The sequence below is a fragment of the Phyllostomus hastatus genome, unplaced genomic scaffold, assembly GCF_019186645.2.
Source record: "Phyllostomus hastatus isolate PE091 unplaced genomic scaffold, TTU_PhHast_1.1 phas_contig_150, whole genome shotgun sequence".
Classification (NCBI taxonomy): domain Eukaryota; kingdom Metazoa; phylum Chordata; class Mammalia; order Chiroptera; family Phyllostomidae; genus Phyllostomus; species Phyllostomus hastatus.
Genome location: NW_025333611.1, coordinates 31,209,034 through 31,230,285, shown reverse-complemented (window position 1 = coordinate 31,230,285; position 21,252 = coordinate 31,209,034). Strand labels below are relative to the sequence as shown.

The 21,252-nt window shown below is 48.7% G+C and overlaps 1 long non-coding RNA gene across 3 annotated transcripts; it reads left to right on the top strand.

The window, feature by feature from the left end:
• Window positions 1-1,600: 1,600 nt before the first annotated feature.
• LOC123812530 lies at window positions 1,601-21,234 on the top strand. 3 transcript variants are annotated; one of them, XR_006784614.1, is made up of 3 exons: window positions 1,601-1,897; window positions 20,403-20,552; window positions 20,901-21,234. It is a non-coding gene; the product is annotated as an uncharacterized LOC123812530 (long non-coding RNA). The 3 variants fall into 3 exon arrangements; XR_006784615.1 differs by lacking the exon at window positions 1,601-1,897 and adding an exon at window positions 3,155-3,196; XR_006784613.1 differs by lacking the exon at window positions 1,601-1,897 and adding an exon at window positions 18,065-18,182.
• The last annotated feature ends 18 nt before the right edge of the window (window positions 21,235-21,252 follow it).

Sequence of the window (21,252 nt, the reverse complement as noted above, 5' to 3'; positions counted from 1 at the left end):
CTCCGTTCTTCAGTCGTGCGGGGGCAGCTCCTCAGAACACGGCTGGCGCTGGCGACGGGAAAGAACAGGCTGAAGTGCCCGGACAGACGCAGCTCAGGACGCAGCTCGGGAGCTAGTCCCCCTTCATCCAGATCCTGCTGACTTCCGTCCCACAGTGGGGGTGGGAGGGCGGGGTGAGGGGTGCCTAATAGAACCAGGCACCCCTGCTCGGGGTCCAGTCTGGGCCCTCCCCTCAGGATAATGAACAGTATCTGCAACGCACACTTTTGGTGACTGGCCACGGCCCCAGAAGCCCTGCTCTCAATACATTTCACGCGGACCTGAAATCTGCAGAGCTGTCAACTTCTTGAGGGCAGCAAGCAGGTCGTCTGCCGCATAGCATCTAGCTTAGCCACGCAGTAGGTCATCAATAAATAGAGAAGGAGTAGGCCATCAAACTGCAGCACAGTTTCTTGGTCTGCAGCAGGGCCCAGAGGCTGTCCCTCAATGGCAGGGCAAGAGAGAGAGAAAAACCACAGCCAGGTGTGATGTGGGGAAAGGCCTCCCCCCGGAGCCCGCCTCGGCACGCATGCCCGGTGAGAGGCCAAGGATGTCGGGGTGAAGCATTTCAACATGGCAGAGCCCATTCGGTGGGAACCCCTGGGCATCCGGCAATGTGGAAACACCTTTATTTGGGGCTGATGGTCTACACACTTGGGAGAACTCAACCAGGAGAAATGCCCCCAAATGAAGGAAATCTTTGAAGGTATTTTATCAATAGCCTATACCTTATTTTTTGAAAATCATGAAATTTATACCAGTGAATAATTTAAAATCACTTGGTCGTCTTTCCAGTCACGTTTTCAGCTTTAGAAAACTCATATTTCTGGATTTAGTTTTGTTTCCTAACCTGCTTATCATTTTCTTGTTACCTTTCAAATCCAGTTTGAATGTGGTTAACTCTAAGATGAGTGAATTATTCACACTGAATAATTTCACCCCCAAATTTTTCTCCCACCGCCTGGAGTCCAGCAATCATTGCGTCCCCACTGCGCATGCTGCCCTCCTGGGCATGCCTCTCCCTCTCAGGCACGTCAGCAGCATCTTGGGGCCACATTTTCCCTCCCTTTGATCTGCAAAGCTGCGCTTGCACCGGAACCACACCACTTAAATTGGTGTTAATTTAGTATCTTTTAACATCAGGTACAGTTGACTCCTTTGCTTTTGAAGATAACTTTTTCCTTTTCACAAAATCAACACTTTCTCCAGGCAAAAGTTTTACAGACACTAGAGGAGCAGAAAAAGTTAAGGTTTCCTCTACAAGTTAAGACTAATTCCAGCAACCAGTGACAACCATCATCAAATTATTGGAGCTGGCACTTCCAGATGTTTCTGAGGAAAGCGTGAGTGTACATAACATATTGTAATCTTTCATTGTGCCAAAACAAACTGTTAATAAGTTTCAAAATAAAAACAAGGCAGGCTTCGTGGTAGGTCGAATTCTAACATGGCCCCTGTGACCTTTGCCCCCTAATTTACTCCCCTGAAGGCAAACTGGAGATTGTCCAGGTGCATCCAATCTAATCACATAGCCCCTTGAAAGCAGATTGTTTTTCCCCAGCTGGTGGCCGAGGAGGAAATCAAAGAGATCTGAGTGCTGAGAAGAGCTGGGTGCAAAGTTGCTGGTTTGAACGTGGAGGGGGCTTCCAGCAGCAGAGAGCAGTGGCTGGCAGCCAGCCAGGAAGGGGGGACCTCGGAGCCACACCTGCAGGGAACGGAATTCTCCGACCACCTACGTGAGCTTGGAAAGGCTTCCTCCCCGAGCCTCCAGGCAGGAGCCCGTCGGCGCCACGGTTTCTGGCTGGGAGATCTTGAGCCGTCCACCAGCGCTCTCACTTAGAGAACGGCGAAATGATTGGTGGGTATTGTTTTAAGCCACTAAGTTTGTGGTGACTTGTTACACAGCAATAGCAAACTAATCTAGGCATTTCAACCTGTGAACAAGTTTTAAAGCCCTTTTATTACCTTTTTAATGGTGTGTTCAACATTAGAAAAGTCGTATTTAGGAATAATCCTGTGGATGTAGTTTATTTTCTTCACTCAGCCTCTGCAGAGGCCTCGCTCCATGGAAAGCCCTAGTTCTAGTCCTGGGCTGGGGTTAGGGGTCAGGCCCTGCGAGGCCCCAGTGTGTTCTGGGAAACGGGGTGACTCCCACCCCTGAAACTGCCCCAGACCCACCAGAGACCTGCTGAGACCTGGGGGTGTGGCAGCATCCCTCCTCCACCGGCATTCTTCCAGAGGGCGAGCCCTTGATCAGAAGGGCTGCATGTGACTGAGGGAGAGTGAGCCCCACATTCTGGTTTATTATCTTATCATCGTTCCAGTTTGCAAAGGGGGAAACTGAGGCTCAGAGAGGTTGTGGAACTTACCCAAGGAGAGCTCACAGAATGGGCAAGGGAGCCAGGATTCGGACCCAGCTCCGATGTGGACTCCTAGCCACTGCCTTCGCAGCTGAGGGGAAGGTGGACATTCCGCCCCAATCCTGCATGCAAGAATCCTGTGGGGCTTTGTAAATTCCTCAAGCCTGGACCTCAGTGCCAAAGATTCTGATTTTCTTTTCTTTTTATCCTCGCCCAAGGACATTTTTTCATTGCTTTTACAGAGAGAGAGAGGGAGAGAGAGAGCGGAAGGGAGAGAGAAAGGGAAAGAGAGAAACATCAATGCGAGACAGAAGCATCAATTGGTTGCCTCCCCTGTGCTCCAGGACTGGGGATCAAACCCACAACCCAGGCATGTGTCCTGACTAGGACTTGAACTTGCAGCCTGCAGCCCTTTGGTTATGGAACAACACTCCAACCAACTGAGCCACACTGGCCAGAGATTCTGCTTTTAATTGTCCTTAAGGGAGTCAGACCTCAGTAGTTTCAAAACCTCCCCAGGTGATGTTAACATTCTGTAACTCTGCCCTGTAAGAACCCCCTAGGGAACTTTGTTACCTGTGCACATGCCCACCTGTGAAAATCTGCTTCGGTTTGGGCCATGGGGGCAGGGAGGGCCAGCCCAGGAATTTGCACATTTCCCCCCTCCCTCTGTGCTTTTCAATCTTGTTGAAATGAAGAGTATGATGCAACAGGTCAGATGGAGCCTCAGATTCTGAATTTCAAAGAAGTTTCCAGGTGACACCAGTGCCACTGATCTTGGGGACACACTTTGCATGGTAAGTGTCCCAGCAGACTGGGAAGAACTGCCCTTCCCAGTCTTCCTAGATCCCTGTTTGCCTCAGTGTAGTCCCAGGACCAGCAGCATTGCCTGGAAGCTTGTTGGAAACAAAAATTGGGAGCCCCAGCCTGAGACCTACTGGATCAGGAACTTGAGGAGCATGGAGCCAGCAGTTTTAATAAGCCCCCCAGGTGACTCCAGGCAGGGGACAGTGTGAGAACCGTTATTAGAGGAAAGGGCCACATCTGCTGGGCCAGAGCCAGCAGAGAAAGGGTGTCTGGCTCCAGGCTCTGCTCTGGGCTCCACACCCCGGAGGCCAGGTCCCGCTGAGCAGGAAGCAGACGGGGCCCTGCCAGCCACATCTGGATCCCAGCAGGCTTGCTGCAGTTCCCTGACAGAGTCAGGGGCTGCCACGTTGGTATCATTATGCAGATATGCAAAAGGCAACATTCTTGGAGGAAAGCCATTGACTTTGGGGTTTTAATGAGATCTGGCTCAGCCTTCCCACCAGATGTCCATTTATTGGTTCACCAACAGCTGCCAGGGAGATGCAATACAGAGTTTGTCAGGGGGTTTTTGTTGTTGTTTTCTCAGTTTAATGCATCCGCTTCTGGAGCCCATACACTCATTTTTAGAAAGCAGTGGAATTTCCCTGGTCTGGGGAAATAGGGAAAGCTGGCATCTCCCTGAAAGGAGGGGAGTACAAGTATCACTTTGGACATTTCAGTATTTCAATAAATATGTATTGAATGCCCGTGTGTGCTAAGCACTGAGCCACACACTGGGGAGAGAAATGGTAATACCATTCATTATATTAATGAATGGCATGTTAACTAACATATGTACGTGTTAAAAGTTTTAACTTCCATGGCAGCAAGTCTTGTTGAAAGAAAGAGTATGTGCCCTGGCTGGTCAGTGGATTGAGTGCAGGCCTGAGAACAGAAAGGTCAGCAGATCAGGGCCCAGTCAGGTCACATATCTGGGTTGCAGGCCAGGTCCCCAGCTGGGGGCGTGGGAAAGGCAACTGATCGATGTTTGTCTCACACATCAGTGTTTCTCTCTTTCTCCCTGCCTTCCTGTCTCTTCAAAGGAGGTGAAGGTCCCCTTTCTCCTTTTCTGGAGAACAGGCCCAGCCCTCCAGTGCCCCACCCCAGGGCCGGGGAAGGTCACAGGAGGCTCTCAGTCAAAGCCTAGCTCCTCTGCTTGGCCCTGCGTGGAAGCTTTTAAAAACCAGGACATCAGCAAGATGAGCCAAAGATGCAGCAGGGTGCAGCCTCACCCAACCCGGAGGTCTCTGAATAGCTAAGGGATCTGGTAGTCACAGAAAAGACGAGAAGCTGATGCCGTGTTTCAAGTCTGAAACAAAGGCAGGACCAAAAGCCACCACCGATAGCAGGAAAGACAGAGCAGAGGAGAGTGAGTCTCCACTTCATCCTCTGCCAGAGAGATGTCTGTAGTTTCCCACCTGAGGATGGGGTGTCTCCAGCCATCCTCCCGAGATTCAGATTTAGGGATACAAGTGGTCTCAGGTCATCTCCGTACGCTCCTTGGGACCAGCTAGCTCCTGTATCCTGGTTTGACCCCAGTAGCGTTGAACGTTTCCTTGCTTTTTTTAATAATAGAAAATTGGAAAGGAAGGTCACTGCTGTGCAAAGAATGGACTAGAGGGTGGAAGAGAAAGCAGGAAGCCCAGCCGGATGCTGTCAAGGAGTCTAGGTGAAAGGCACAGTGGCCATGATAAGTGATTGGATTACTGATGCACTTTAGACGTAACAACAAAAGAACTTAGTGGACTGAATGTTGGGGAGTGAAGAAAAGAGGAAAATCAAAGACGGCAAGTGTCGGATATCCTGGCACCTTCTGCACTGAACTGTTAAGGAAGCAGGTGAAGAGCTTAGGGCCCATGCGTTTGTTACAGAACACAACAAGGCGGGGCCTGGGACGATATACTATTATTGAAAGAAGGCCCCGGGTCCGTTATGTCCGCCGCCCTAGGAAAGACGTCTCTCAACGCCAGAGATTCGTGAAAAGGAAAGGAAATGTTTATTTAATGCTATACTAACTTAAAGTAGTGACCTAATGTCTTTATCAAAAATCCTAAAGTCCTTAAACACCCACAAACAGGCACAGTCCTTCCTTCCTTCCCCCTTTGCCCAGTCCAGAGTACTGTATCTCAGGAAAAGAAATAGAAGTCCATGGCTCAGGCAGTCCTCTGGTTCTTAGTTAGTACTCCATCTCGACTGGGAGACCTCCCTGGGTTCCCGGCACCCTCAGCTGAGTCACCAGGATCTCTGCTAAAACCAGGTGGTGGTTCCCCCTTCTAAAGCTGTGGGGGTCCCCACTCTGGCACAGGCACGTGGTCCTCTCTCCCAGGGCCACGGGAGTCCCCACTCTGCCAGGCCGAGTGGTTCTCCCTCTCTCAGGGCTGCGGGAAGGGAGAGTCCCCACTCTGTCCAGGCCTCGTGGTTCTCCCTCTCTGGGATGCAAGAGTCTCCACTCTGCTAAAGACAAGTGGTTCTCCCTCAATGGCTGCCGTGTCTGGGTTTAAATCCCCCAAGCCAATCTTCTTCTGCAGCCCCATTTCCAACTCCTCCTACACTCGGCACACTTGCCCTCAATCTGCTGTCTTCTCCAGCTTTTCTGGTCGCCATCGTGGGTCTGGGCAGGTGTCACCCCATGTCATGGAGCCAGTCTTCTCCCAGATCCCACACAGGTGCTGTAACTCAGGGGACCTGCCTTCCAGGTCCCATCTTGGGGGAAGATCCCTTTCCATCCCCCTGGCCTTGAGCATGGCCATAGCTATTTAGCATATCTAAATGACCAGCCAAAGGCTATAGGTATGTTAAATGATCATGCCATGGATTAGCTGCAAAACTGCCCTGCGTGTTCTTGCTCTGTGTGCCCCTTCCCCCAACTCACACCTGTGGGGGAAGGGGTGAAGACACCTTAAAATCTCCTGGACACCTTGAGTTCTGGACCCCATTTCAAATGCCTATTTGGGGTCCCCCCTCTTGGCTGCACCCTGTAACACGTTGGCTTCGGTGGTGGGAAGGCGAGGAGATTCTGTGCTTCCGTGAACTCATATGAATTACAAGGCAGGGCCACCCACTGGGGAGGAGGTCTGAGGAGAGGAGCAATGAAATAGCCTCCCGAAAGTTCTTTACAAATGCAGATTCTGGCCACCACCCAGGATCCCGACTAGTCCTTCTGAGGCAGAGCCTGGGAATCCGAAGTTTTAACCAGATCCCTAGGGGTGGGGGGTGAGGGGGGATACCTGTGGGGGGGAGGGGTCCTCCTCCAAACTACAGCCAGAAGGGTTTATTGTTTGTCTTGTTTTACATTAAATAATCTGTGTTCTTTATGGAAAATTGGAAAAGAAGAGTTGGTCAAAATGTCAAGTTTAATCCCCACCCTCATCTCTGCTAACATCTCATCTTCAAAGCTAGGTCTAGCTCAAGTTTCCCCTCTTGTTTAGTTTCGTTTCTCTCTGGAAAGGTTCAAGGTCTCTGGCTCTGGGGTGGGGGCGGGGACGGGGTGGGGGGGTGCTCCTCTTTGTACGCAAAGACTGTTCTCTGCGCATTGGAGGCGCCTGTTTGCCGGCGGTTCGCTGCCGCCAGCCCCCTCTCAAGGTCCTGCGGCCGCTCACCTGGGAGCGGAGGGAGTGCGCGAACCTCCGAGGGCCCTCTCCGCTCCTGCCCGCTGGAGTTGCAGCAGGGTGCCGCGGAGGCCTGGAGACCCAGCGTCCCAAGGGTGCATGACCCTGGGGAATCTCTCTGGCTGCGGCGGGGGCTCAGAGATTGCGAGGCCCACGGACTTGAGCCCAAGCTGGCAGGCTCAGCAGTGTGCGGTGACGCGGGGTGGGGAGTGGTGGGGAGGAAGCCCTGTTGCTCAGACTTAGAAGCGTGAGAAAACGTGGCGTGATCGAAGGTGTGTGTAGCAGCTTCAGAGCCAGGGGGGGCAGATCGCAAGCCCAGACATCTGGTCCAAGGTCCTCAAGAGCTTCCCCAGGAAGCCTCCCCACCTTCAGTGACACCCCTTCGTCCCTGGGACGCAGGATGTCCTACCCTGAGAACCAAGGCCCATATCAGCCCCACCTTTCAGAAAGGAACTTGAGCAGTGCCAAGTGCTGGCCCTGCAACTGCACTCACGGAATTCCGGGGGTGGGGGGGGGGGGCGGGAGACCTAGACGTGCAGCCCTCCTGAGGCTTCCATCCTACAGAGGACCATGCCCCCCACCCCAGTAAACAAAATCACATAAAATGTCTGGAAATGTGCAAAAATGCTGTGAAGGAAACAAGAGGAGGAGGGAGGATAGGAGAAATCTTTTGATTGGGAGGGAGGCTAGCTGGGGAACGTTCTGTACGCGTAAGCCCCCACGCAGGTGAGCCAGGGGCATTCAAGGACCTGAAAGAATCGGGGGTGGCTCGAGAGTAAGGAGGGGAAGGTATCACTAGTTATGGTCTATTGAGTAGGTTCTGTGGACATTGGTGCGTGCAAAGGAAATAGTCTCTAAAGATGAAATAGTAAGTGGCAGTGATTGTTAATAAAGTTCTGGAGTCTGTCTCCTTGTAGTAGTTACCCTGGCCTGAGTTCCTGGGGCTCTGACCTTAAATGAGGCTTCTGCTGCGTGACTTTTTTTTCTTTCTTTCTTTCTTTTTTGGCCATCTTATATCTAACTTTGGCCCAAGGGTACCCAACTGATTAATTAATTGGCCAAAAGTTAGAGCAATGGAGCACACATTTAAAATCCTCAAAGAGGGAGCTACACAGAATCCAGAGCAGAGAGTTTGGAACAAAAGGGTCAGAAAGCACCCGCGGGTCTCGAACCCCAGGGCAGGAGCTAGTGTCTGCCATGACGAAGTAACCGCTTGAGCTAAAGCCGACCCAGGAGGCAGGGTGCAATCTTCGCCTCTAAACTGTAGTGGAGTGACGTGGAGGGGCTGGGCTGCCTCTGCTCCACGCCTCTGAGCTCTTTGCGTCACCGGTCCCGCCTGCTCCCTGCTTGGTGTCCGGAGAGAGCCTGTCCGAGGAGCAGGGGAAAGCCTCTAGGTTCTCTTGCACGCAGAAAGGGGCCGGCATGTGCATCAGGGGAAAGGTGAGGGTGGTCCCTGGGCAGGCAACCAAATGGCAGAGGCCTCTCCCAGAAACTTTTCAGGGTGTCCCTAGGCAGATGGGGGTAGCCATGGCCTCACATAACACGGCCCACGAGCAGCCAGTGAGCTTTTCAAGGGCTGAAGCTAGCTCTTTTCGTCTCTGGGTCAGGTCCTGAGCTGGGCCCCAGAGACAGGGTTTCAGGTCAGCAGATGATTTTGGGGGTGGGGAAGTGAGTGAGTTGTGAATGATTATCAGAGCACCAGGGCTCAGGATGGAGTCTGCAGGCTGAAGACTTTAAAGCCTCGTAGCCCGGGAGAAACTGCCTGTCCTGGATGAGGTGGGGTGAATCCTTTCCCTGCCCCCACCCCCACCCCCACCCCTTCCCTATACTCCCCCTTAGGGAGGATTCAAGGGACACATGGAGACCTTACCCATACAATTGCTAACAGAGGGACTGGCACCTCAAGGACAAATGTCCCCATCGTTGGGCACACATCACAATACCAAGCTCTGAATTAAGCATTTACCCATTGAACAGCCAAAACAACTCAGTTTGGTAATGTTGCCCTGTTTTGCAGATGAATAAACTGAGTGAGACTCAATGTAAACAATGGGAATGTTAGGAATTACAAAAAGTGACACAACTATTCAGGGACAGAACCAAAGTCTGAACTCTCAGGAAAAGGGAAGTTACCCATGGGGTCTGTCTATCTTGCTTCGAAATGTGTCAGTGAGTGAACTGCACTGGACAGAGTCCTTCCATTTTATTCTGTGCTGTTCCCTTGTACCTAGCACAGCACCTGGTCCGCAGCCGACATTCAAGAAGCATTGGTTAGGTGAGCAAGTCACTGCCTGGGAGAGCAGGACAGTGCTGTACCGGACACTGTGTCTGTCATCCCCAACCTGGGCCGCAGCCCAGCTCCTTCTCTTCCTTGCTGTGTCCTTTCAACTTCAAGCTCATTGTAAACTGGTTTTTTATAATCATTTTGTGAAACAGAAACCACTTGAAAGATTAAAAACCATGCAGGTAATGAAAGCCACTCTAATCCCAGCTACATACCCAGACCCATCCCCAGAGGAAAGGGCTATTTTTAAAAGGTTTGCTTTGCCTCCTGCCAGTTCTCTATCAATTTGCATACGAAGGTAAATAAAGCTCTGTAGCTTGTTTATGGCTGGGTTGTGTTTGATGTCCTGGGACTGCACTGCACCAGCTTTGTGGGAAACTTCAGTGTATCTGGGAGACATCCCCACGGCGACGTCTGGGATGCCTCATTATTTACAACAGCTCCCAGAGAGTGCGTGAACCCCGATTTGTTTGGCTCTTCTCCTGGTAGGACTGGACATTTAAGTTATGTTTTTTCTCGTCTAGTTTACAAATAGTGCTCCAATGAACATCCATGCACAAGCCTCTTCATGAAAATGAGCAAGTAGAACAAGCATTTCCCAAGGATGAATTCCCAGAAGTGGAATAGCTGGGCTCAGAGGCATACACACTTAAAATGGCAATTGCCAAGCTGTCATCCAAAAGTGGCCCTTTTAACAGTGTGTCCCTGACGAAGGTCTGGACGTTATACTATAATAATGCACCTCATTCAGGCCAGGCACATAGTAGGCTCAGTAAGCAGCTTCCCTTTCCCTTCCTCTCCATTCCCAGCCCTTGATCTGATTAAGCCCTGGCTTTGGGCCTGCAGCTTGGGTGCAGAGAGGAGAACAGGCCCCAGCAAGGCGAAGACACAGCGGCTGCGTCCCAGGCACTCCCCCTGGTGGGCAAGTGCCCCTGGACAGTAATGAAAGCCAGGTCTTTGTAAACCCCGAAGCAGAGCACCTCCATTCCCCCTCGGAGGGCTGAAAGACCTCGCACTCTCAGACTCCAAACCAGACTCTGCGCTCTCTGCGCTCTGGTGCCCGCCTCCCTTTCCGACGGTGCCCCTCTCCTCTCCCCTTGTTCTGTTGCAACGACATTGCCATCTCTGGTTCTCCAGGCAGACCCTTTCTAGCTCTTTCACTGTTTCTCAGCTCTCCCCACCCTCCCGTGGTTCTTTAACACACAACTCATATGCTGCCTCCGAGGGGGCCTTTCCCTGAAGACTGTGGAGAGGGCTACCTCTCTCCCTTCTACACCCCCCTCCTCCTTCCTTGTCCCATCAGCCTGTGTTTTTCACTTATTAGCAAGTGTACACTCAAGTAAACCCAGACATTTCTTTTTCTTCCCCCTTCTCTTCTCACAGGAAGTGGAAGGGAGGGAGACAAACACCAGTGTGAGAGAGAAACATATGGTTGCCTCTTATACGTCCCCAGCGAGGGACCTGGCCTGTAACCCAGGCATGTGCCCTGACTGGGAATCAAGCCAGCAGCCTTTTGCTTCGTGGGAGGATACCGATCCAACTGAGCCACACCAGCCAGGGCTTAACCCAGGCATTTCCAAGGGTGGCAGAGCACAGTGTCGTGAGGGCAGGGAGACTGTGCCTGTCTTATGTAGGACCCTGGTCTCCCAGGACCAGCCATAGCACCTGGCAGTAGCAGGCACTCGACTTTGTGAATGGATGAGTGAATGAATAAATGACACTGACAAACAGAAATAGAACTGACATTGACAGCTAGACTTGAGAGGCAGGACATGACTTCCAGGGTTTTGGCTCTTTTCCCCTCCATGATCACTATGAACATTTTTTGCTGGGGTAACCTTTAGCCACAGATAGTATCCTGAGGTGGAGGGAAGGAGACAGAATGCAGAGGAAGTTTCTGCACCTTTGCTTTGGTATTCCTCTCCACAATCTGTGTGGCAGTCCCTATTATTTGCTGGATGAGGAAACTGAGGGTCAGAGAGCCAGAATAGGGTGCCAGAGTGCACAGCTAGCATCAGGCCCCATGATTGGGACTGCTTGCCGATTGGAGGGTTAGCCAGCAGTCCCACCCTCTAATCCAAAAGGACACACAGCCCAAAGAAGTACAACCCACGTTTATGTCTTGGAGGCCCTTCTCAATGGAGAAATCCACCCTGGCTGGCATTAGTTGGTGGGCTCATCCATTCAACACACTCTTGAAAATCATCTATCATGCTCCAGGTCCCTCAGAGAGGATTGAGGGCTGAATTCAGCCTTCAAAGGCCGTACAGCCAAGAGATAAGAGTAGACCATTGTTCTGTAGGACGTCAGGTGGCATGTTTGGAGCATGTCCAAACAGGAAAGCCCTGTGTGGCCAGGTTGTGCACACTCCAACCTGGGCATCTTCCGTCGGAATGATTGCAATGTGAGCGGTGTGCTCTGTGGTTGTGACATGCGCAGCCTGAGCAAGTGCATGTGGCTGCTGGTGGGGATGGGGTAAATCATCTGGAGTCAGGTGATCTGTCTGAGGAGTGAGGAGAGACTAGGTCTCAGGTGCACACCAACACGTAGGTGTCTGGGGAAGAAGTAAAGCCAGAAAGGCAGGAGGAAGACTGGGTGTTAGAGAAATCAATGGAAGAAGAAGCAGGATGGAGGAGCAGGCAGTAGCACCAAAGGCTGGGAATTGTCAAACAGAGAAGGGCTCCCAGGGGATGCAGTGCTTGTGGGTGGTTTCAGCAGGAGTGAGGAGGATGAGAGATGTAGACAAAGACCTCTCCTGTTTGTCATGGGGTGCATGAGATGTGGAAACAAAGGGAGGGTGTTCAGCCCTGTCTGGAATTTGGGCTGTGGAAGGAGAGGGAAAGCAAGGGTGGTAAGGGTCTTAGGACTGGGGAGGGGTTTGTTGTGCTGTTGGTTTTTAAGAGAAGAGCCTGGAGCGTGTCTAAATGCTGTTGGGAAGGAGGCAGTCACAAAGAGAAGTTGAAAACCCACTAGAGAGGATTTTTACCAGGGTGAGTGGCACAGGGAAGTTTCTAGGAGGGAGAGAGGTTGGATTCATAGTGGGCAAAGATTCCAGAGGATGGCTAGTCAGGATTCCAGAAGGCTTTATGCAGAAGGCGTGCCTCAATCCTGGGCAAAACGGGCCCCTGCCCTGTGCCCTGTGCTTGAAGACCCGGCCTGCTATACTCTCCACGGTGCAATAGGAATTGTCCAGGAGCCAAGGAAACACGCATACTCAGAACTCTGCCAGGCTGTGTTCCAGGTAGCCGGAACGCTTAAGTCACCTGGCAGAACAGCCCTGAGTGTCTTCCAGGATCTGTGTGCACCTTTTCCTCAGGGATCCCTCCCAAGAATGGACCACACCCAGGGGGAAGCCCATCACACCCAGGGGAAAGCCAGCCACACCCAGGAGGTTCTATTACCCTAATACCACACCAGAAAAACTCATTACCAAAAACAATAGGCCATTATCCTTCATGAACACAGATGCCAAAATTCTAAACAAAATTTTAGCTAATAGAATCCAACAGTCTATTAAAAACATATCATGACTAAGTGGGTTTATCCTAGGAAGGTTGATTTAACATTTGAAAATTATTCACTATATTAAACTTTTTTTAAAAATCCACAAAACAAACAAATACATTAAAAAATAGCATTACAGCAGTAGGTGCAGAAAAGGAATTTAGAAATCCAGGATCCATTCCTAATTTTTTAAAAAAAACTCTCAGCAACTTAGAAACAGTAGGAAACTTCTTCTACTTGCTAATGGGCACCTACAAAAACCTACATCTGCCATCACACTTAAGTGTGAAAGACCACCTGGCTTTCCCCTCCCCCAAACTGAGAACCAAGCAGGATGTCAGCTCTTCCACTTTTATTTAACATTATACTAGGTTCTAGTCAGTACAATAGTCAGAAAGGAAGGGAGAAGGAAGGAGGAAAGGAAAGAAGGAGAAAAAGAAGGGAGGAGGGAAGGGAGGAAGGGAGGGAGGAAGGGAGGAAGGAGAGACATGAGGAAGGAAAGGAAGAATGGAGAAAAAGGAGCCCAGAGCCCTGGCTTGAGTGGCTCAGTGGACTGAGCCACACCGGTGGTACATGAGAGGCAACCACACAGTAATGTTTCTCTCCCTCTCTTTCTTCCTCCCTTCCCAAATCTTTTTTCCCAAAAATCCCTCTTTTCCTAAGATTTTTAAAAAATATTTTATTTATTTATTTTTAGAGAGAGGGGAAGGAAGGGAGAAATAGAGGGAGAGAATCAACCTGTAAGATGTCAGTGGCCTCTTGTGCACCACCAACTGGGGACCTGGCCCACAACCCAGGCATGTGCCCTTGCCAGGAATCGAACTAGCAACCTTTCACTTTGCTTTGTGGGATGACACTCAACCCACAAAGCCACACCAGTCAGGGCCCTTCCCAAATCTTTTAAAGTTGAACTGATTCTAAAATCCATATAAAAATTAAAGGACCTAAATTGGCCAAAACAACCTTGAAAAAGAAAAGAATAAAGTTAGAGGGCTAACACTCTCTGATGTTAAAACTATAATAATCAAGACAGTGTGATAATGGCATAAAGATAGACAAATAGATCAAAGGAACAAAACGAAGACCCCAGAAACAGAGCCATGGAAGCAGACAACTGATTCTTGACAAAGTTGCAAAAGTGATTTGGTGGAGAAGGTGTAATCTTTTCAACAAGTGGGATGAAAACAATTGGTTGTCCTCACGCAGAAGAAGTCTGAGCTATAACTCCCACCATATACAACATGGAATTATTAAACAAACAAACAACAAAAAAACTAACAATAGATCATAGACCTAAATGTAAAACCCTAAAATCCACAAAACTTTCAGAAAAAATCTTTTCACCTTGATTTAGGCAAAGATTTCTTAGCTGTGAGATCAAAAACATTCATAAAAGATAAAAATGATAAATTGAATTTCCTCAAGATTTTTTTTGAAAGATACTGTTAATGGACTAAAAGAAACTGTGAACTCAGAGAAAAATGTTTGCAATCATATACCTGGTAAATGGCTTATATACAGAATATAAAAGAATCCTCCAAACTCGATAGTAAGAAAACAAACAGATCATTGGCCATTTTTAAAAAATAGGCCAAAGGTTTGAACAGACATTTCACCAAACAAGATACATGGATGACAAGCCCATGATAGAAAAATTCTCAGCATCTGTGGTCTTTAAGGACATGCAGATTAAAACCACAATAAGATAACCACTACACATTTATTATAGTAGCTAGGATGAAAAAGACAAATCATTCCAAGTGTTGGCAAAAACATGAAAGATCTAGAACTCTCATGTGCCACTGGTGGGAATGTAAAATGGCTAACCACTGTGGGAGAAAAAAGTGGCAGTTTCTTAAAAAGCCAAACTTAGACATATCATATGATCCAGGCACTTCACTACCAGGTGGTTACCCAAGAGAAAAGAAAGCATAGACAGAAATAAAATCTCATATATGAATATTCCTAGAGCCTTCATTTACAATAGCCCCAAGCAGGAAACAACTTAAATATTCATAAGTATGTCAATGGATAAATAATTTGTGTTATGTCTGCACAATGGAATACTACTCAATGGTAGAAGGGAATGAGATATTTGTACATGGCCCTGGCTGGGTGGCTTATTAGGTTGGAGCATTGTTCTGATACACCAAGGCTGAGGATTCAATCCCTAACTGGGGCACATGCAAGAAGCAACCAACGAATACATATAAGTGGGGGTACCAAATCAATGTTTCTTTCTCCCTTCCCTTCTCTCTCTTTTTAAAAAAACATATTTTGTTGATTATGCTATTACAGTTGTCCCATTTCCCCTCCTTTATTCCCCTCCACCCTGCACACACCCTCCCACCCGCATTCCCCCACTTTAGTTCATGTCCATGGGTCATACATATAAGTTCTTTGGTTTCTACATTTCCTATACTATTCTTAACCTCCTTCTGTCTACTTTTTATCTACCATTTATGCTATTTATTCTCTGTACCTTTTCCCCCTCTCTCCCCACCCACTCCCCTGCTGATAATCCTCCATGTGATCTCCATTTCTGTGGTTCTTTTCCTGTTCTAGTTGTTTCCTTAGTTTTTGTTTTAGGTTTGGTTGTTAATAACTGTGAGTTTGTTTCATTTTACTGTTCATATTTTTTATCTTCTTTTTCTTAGATAAGTCCCTTTAACATTTCATATAATAAGGGCTTGGTGATCACGAAATCCTTTAACTTGACCTTATCTGAGAAGCACTTTATCTGCCCTTCCATTCTAAATGAAAGCTTTGCTGGATAGAGCAATCTGGGATGTAGATCCTTGCCTTTCATGACTTTGAATACTTTTTTCCAGCCCCTTCTTGCCTGCAAGGTCTCTTTTGAGAAATCAGCTGACAGTCTTATGGGAACTCCTTGGTAGGTAACTGTCTCCTTTTCTCTTGCTGCTTTTAAGATTCTCTCCTTATCTTTAATCTTGGCTAATGTAATTATGATGTGCCTTGGTGTGTTTCTCCTTGGGTCCAACTTCTTTGGGACTCTCTGAGCTTCCTAGACTTCCTGGAAGTCTATTTCCTTTGCCAGATTGGGGAAGTTCTCCTTCACTATTTGTTCAAATAAGTTTTTGATTTCTTGCTCTTGCTCTTCTCCTTCTGGTACCCTTATGATTCGGATGTTGGAACATTTAAAGATGTCCTGAAGGTTCCTAAGCCTCTCCTCATTTTTTTGAATTCTTCTTTCTTAATTCTGTTCTGGTTGAGTGTTTATTTCTTCCTTTGGTCCACACTGTTGATTTGAGTCCCAGTTTCCTTTCTGTCACTATTGGTTCCCTGTACATTTTCCTTTATTTCACTTAGCATAGCCTTCATTTTTTTCATCTAATTTGCGACCATATTCAACCAATCCTGTGAGCATCCCGATTACCAGTGTTTTGAACTGTGCATCTGATAGGTTGGCTATCTCTTTGTCACTTAGTTGTATTTTTTCCTGGAGCTTTGATCTGTTCTTTCATTTGGGCCTTTTTTATTTTTTTGTCTTGACCGCCTGTTACATAGTGAGGGGTGGATCCTTAGGTGTTCACGTGGGCAGGGCAACCCAGTTGCTGGGTTGTGATGCTATATGTGGGGGCGGGGTCCGAGAGAGAACAATGGTGCTTGCTCTGCTCTCTGTCGGATTTCACTCCCTTCCGCCGCTTCCCCAAAGCAAATGGGGCCCTTCTGGTGCTGATTCCTGAGTGGGTAGGCTTGTGTACATTCTAGGACCCTGTGGGTCTCTCCAATGGACTCTCCTGTGAAGCTGGGAGTTTCTCCCGCTGCCACAACCCCCACAGGTGTTTTTAATCAGAGGTTTGAGGCTTTATTTCCCTGCACTGGGCCCCTGGGTTGCAGGGTCTGTCTCACTCCCCAGTTGTTCCTCCCCATTTAGCTGCACTGGAATGTGGGACCACCCACTCCATCAGCCTTGCCTTGCCTTAAGTCCTCTCCGCCCAGCTTCCCATCTCTGCCCCTCCCACCCATCTGGATGAGTGTTTCTGCTTTAACTCCTTGGTTATTGGACTTCCATACCATTTGATTTTCTGTTAGTTCTAGTTGTTTTGTGTTTTTAAATTTGTTGTCCTTCTTTTGGTTGTGTGAGGAGGCATAGTATATCTGCTTATGCCTCCATCTTAGCTGGAAGTCCATTCTTATTCTCTCTCTTTAATTCAATAAATAAAAATTTAAAAATATTCATACATGCATTGTATATCAACTTGGATGAATCTCTAAATAATTACGTAAAAATAGAGTAACCAAACCAAAAGGGTACATCCTATATGGTTCCATTTATATGAAACCCTAAAAAAATGTAAATTAACTTTGACAGAAAGCTGAGCAGTGGTTGCCTGGGGATGGCAGGGGTGGGTGAGGGGTATAGGAGGGCAGAACCATTAAGGGGGAATCTTTGGGGAGTATTAAATGCATTCACTGTCTGACTGTGGTGGGGGTTTCATGGGTGTATGCCTGTGTCAAAACCTGCCATGTGTACTTGATTATACTATTAACTCTACCCCAGTAAAACTGTTTACTATTTAGGCCCATAGTGTATGGGCCTCTCTATCACTCAGCTTTTTGTCCCACAAACATTAGGAGCAAGCTTAGTGATGGGACATCAATGAAGGAAAGTTCAACATTAAGAAAGATGACGAGCAAATGACCTTTCCGGAGTGTGTACGTGCGAGTGTGCTGTACTTGTGAGAGAGAACGAACAAGAACATTTTTCTCAAGCACAAAGTCTCCGGATGATATAATAAACAGCAAGTATTTCTTTAGCAGCCACTATGACCCACACTTTAAGTCAGATTCTTGGCAAATATATACAGTAATCCCAACAAATCCACAATATTTTGACAGTGCAAAAAACTGAAGCTCAGAGGCCTGGAGTCAACTACCCAAAACTGCCCAGCAAAGAAATGGCTGAGTGGGGCCAGGACATTGGAGCCTGAGGGGCTGGCCTTGTTTGCCCTCCCCACTGTGGGCCCCTCCCTCCTGGCCGCTCCCAGCTGGGGCTGCAGGCCTCTGGCTACGCTTGTGGGCAGCTGTTGAGACAATAGGCCAAGACTGTCCCAGCTCTCAGTCCTCCAAGGTTAGCTATTGTGCGTGGAGCTATATTTAGCTGACCGTTGGGAAGAAAGAGAAAGTAAGATTGATTTGGAGGCTCAGATGATTTAGGCAACTTGAAATGTCCTGAGGCTTTTGCAGACCGGAACTGAAAGATCACTGGCTAAGCCCAGTTAGAATGTGGTTTCTTGGCAAGGGAAGAGGTGTCCTGGCCCAGGGAGGTGTGATCTGTTCCTCTGCTCAAAATAGAGACTGGCCGCTTCCTGAGTGGGAGTCAGCTGGGGGTGGGAAGGCAGGCCCAGCCCTCTTGCCTCCAGCCTCGGAGGGCCTGGAAGCCTTGGCAGCCAGTGGGAAGGCGGCAAACATTCAGGGCCCCTGGGCATCTCAGGCTGCCGTTGGGGGATGGCCGACAACAGGGATGGATGCCTGCTATATTGCTGACAGGGGAAGGGGGACTCCCGCCTCTGCCTGGTAAGGCTGGGACACAGGGGAACACGAGTGAAACTTAAGGACAGGGAAGAGTTTCCAGGGAAAGGCCACTCCCTGCAAAGTGCAATAGTAGGGGTGTTGCTGAGGCTGCGAGTCGCTGAGCATGGAGGGAGTCGGTGGTTCCTGTGCCAAAGTAACCAAAGAAGCATCCAGAAGGGGAGGCCGAGGCCTGACCGTGACCCTGGCGGGGTGAGGGAGCACTCACAGGTGGATTAGAAAACCGGGTGAGCACCAGCAGTGCCGGAGGGTTTAGATCCCACGGGATCTAACTCAGTATCAGCTCCAGGGCTCACGGTGAGCTAGTGGGCAGTGGTGCAGCTGCCTGGCTGTTAAACATAGAATCCCTTCCACACTGGTGGGTGGCCAGTCACAGCCCTGAGCCCCAAAATGAGCCCCACCACCCAGCCATCCCTGCCTCCTCACCACACCTCTGTCTCATGGTACCTGGCTTTTTGCTTCCCACAGATTTAACCACCGAAAGTTGAATGCTTAGCTTCCCTCTGATTGGCTTGTGCCAGGGTTGTTAAATATTTGAATATCACCTTGGCTGGACCCAAAGGAGTAGCAGTAGTCAGCTGATATTTGCCATGTGTCTGACAGCCACCAGTCTGGATACTGTGTCTACATCCACGATAGCAATGACAATAAGATAGCAATAGCTGACTATTGTTGGGTGCTCATTGGTGCCAGGCACTGTATTTTGCGCCGATTAGGACATTTTAATGCCCACCGATTCACTAGAACCCTACATGGTAGGTTCTGACATTGTTCTCCATTTTCTGAGAGGAAAAATTCCTGCAGGCCCAGAGAGGTTAAGCAACTTGCTTTGGGTCACACAGTAAGTCGCAGGGCCCGATTCAAGCCCAGGTCTTGCTGACTCTAAAGCCCTTACTCTGGCATTACTCTATACTTTGAGAAATAATACAAAAATGCTCATAAATTTTTAAAAAACATGTTATCAATACTAAAAGCACCCTCTTCCCTTCTGATCTGACAGTCTATCACCGTCATCAGGCAGTTCCTAGAACTTTGCTCCTTAGGGGTTTCTAATATGTCCTCTGGCTTGAATGGGTAACACTCTCATACTGTGAAAATAAGTGAGATTGTGCCATGAGTCACGCAGTTAACCTGGTTGAACAGTGGCCCAGAAACATTCCATGTAGAAGATACAGGTGAATTCTAGCTGACGTATGCAAGAGACTGATGGGAATATGGAGCCTTCCTCAGCTGCATGCCGCACATGTACCTTCCAGACTCCAGAACTGTCCTCGAAACTCTCCTTCCTGACTCTTTTTTAATTGTTGTGTTTAAGTCAATGCAAGGGCCATTAATCTGGGCAGTGTCTCATTGGCAAGCTCGTGAAAGATGCCCTATTCCTGAAAGCGGACCTCTCCTGACTGCGTTCTAGGAACTGTCCAGTGTATTCACGGCTGGCCATGAGCTCACACTCATCCATTCAACAGCTACCTAGAGGGGGTTCACTGTGGGCCAGACACTGTTCTGGATCCTGCGGTTAGAGCTGTGGATACATTAGCACCTGCCCCTGCCCTCAGGGAGCAGGTAGTCTAGGAAAAGAAAGAGGTATTAGACACATGATGATGAAAACACAGCTAACTGTGTGTAATTATATTTTGTGATAAATGTTATGAGAAAAAAGTAAGAGCAAAATGAAAGTTGATGCTAGATCTTAGGTTGGATTCTCAAAGAAGTAGGAACAAGGAATATTACAACTAATATTTCAGTGGATACACTAAGAGGCAGCCAAATGAAGAAAGGAAAGGGTCTCAGAAGAAAGTTCCAGGCAGAGGGAACAGCGTGGGCGAAGGCCTGGAAGTAAGGCGAAAGCCTGGCATTGCTGAAGTCGTGAAAGAAAGAAGCAGGGTGTCCAGAGTTCAGTGAGGAGGGACAGAGTGAGAGGGGATGAGGCTGGATGCTGGGAGAGACAGACTTTCTATGAACAAGGCTCTCCATTTGAGAAGTACAAATGAAGCCCTGGCTGGTGTGGCTCAGTGGACTGAGTGCCAGCCTGCAAACTAAAGGGTTGCTGGTTCAATTCCCAGTCAGGGCACATACCTGGGTTGTGGGCCAGGCCTCCAGTAGGGGGCATGAGAGAGGCAACCACACATTGATGTTTCTCTCCCTCTCTTTCTCCCTCCCTTCCCCTCTGTCCAAAACTAAATAAATAAAATATTTTTTAAAAAGAAGTACAAATGAAGAACAAAGCACAATGAAAAAAGATCAAGCCTACCTACCCTTCAAAAAAATGCAGATGAGAATTTGGAGCCTGAAGAGGTCAGCGGCACCATTCCCAAAGAACACCCTTTGGTGGAACAGAGGAGCCACTTGCTAAGGGTAAGAGGAGTCCCCAAAGCTCTCTTTATTCACACGGAGAGTACGAAGGGCCGATGCTTTCATAGAAAAAAGATTTATCTTGGGCTGAACTCATATCATAGAGGGAAGGAAAGCATTCTTAATCAAAGTAAACCCAGACAGGCGGTGCTAGTAAACATGCCCCACACTTAGAGGGGCTGGGACATCGCCATAGTCACAACTTCAGTTTACAGTGACAGAATCCAACTCTCATTAGCTCGAGCTAAGATAAATGCATTGAGTCAAACAACTGGGGGGTCTAAGGGGTAAGCAAGCAGGGGAGGGGGGCTCAGACCTGTCACCAGTTGTCTGTCTCTTTTGGTCTTCCAGGCTCTCTCTGTTCCTCAGTTTCCTTAGTGATTTTCCCTGATGCGGCTGCATTCCAGGTCAGGCAAAGATGGCCTCGTGCTGACTTCCGGTACAAGAGCTAGATCGTTATGGGAGTTCTGAGTCTCAGCTGGGATCACGTACCCGTCCCTGAATGGACTGCCAGGGGGGCAGAACAGCCTGCCCAGAGGGATCTCAACCCAACCATGTGGACGAGAAAATGGGAGTATGGAACGCCAGAGGGCTCATCCCCCAAAGGAGGCCAAAACAGACCTCAGGTGCCTCCCGGAGCCAAAACTTGTCCTGCCTCCACGTGTAGAATTGTATTGTTCCATTAGTTTTCCTGAATTAAAGA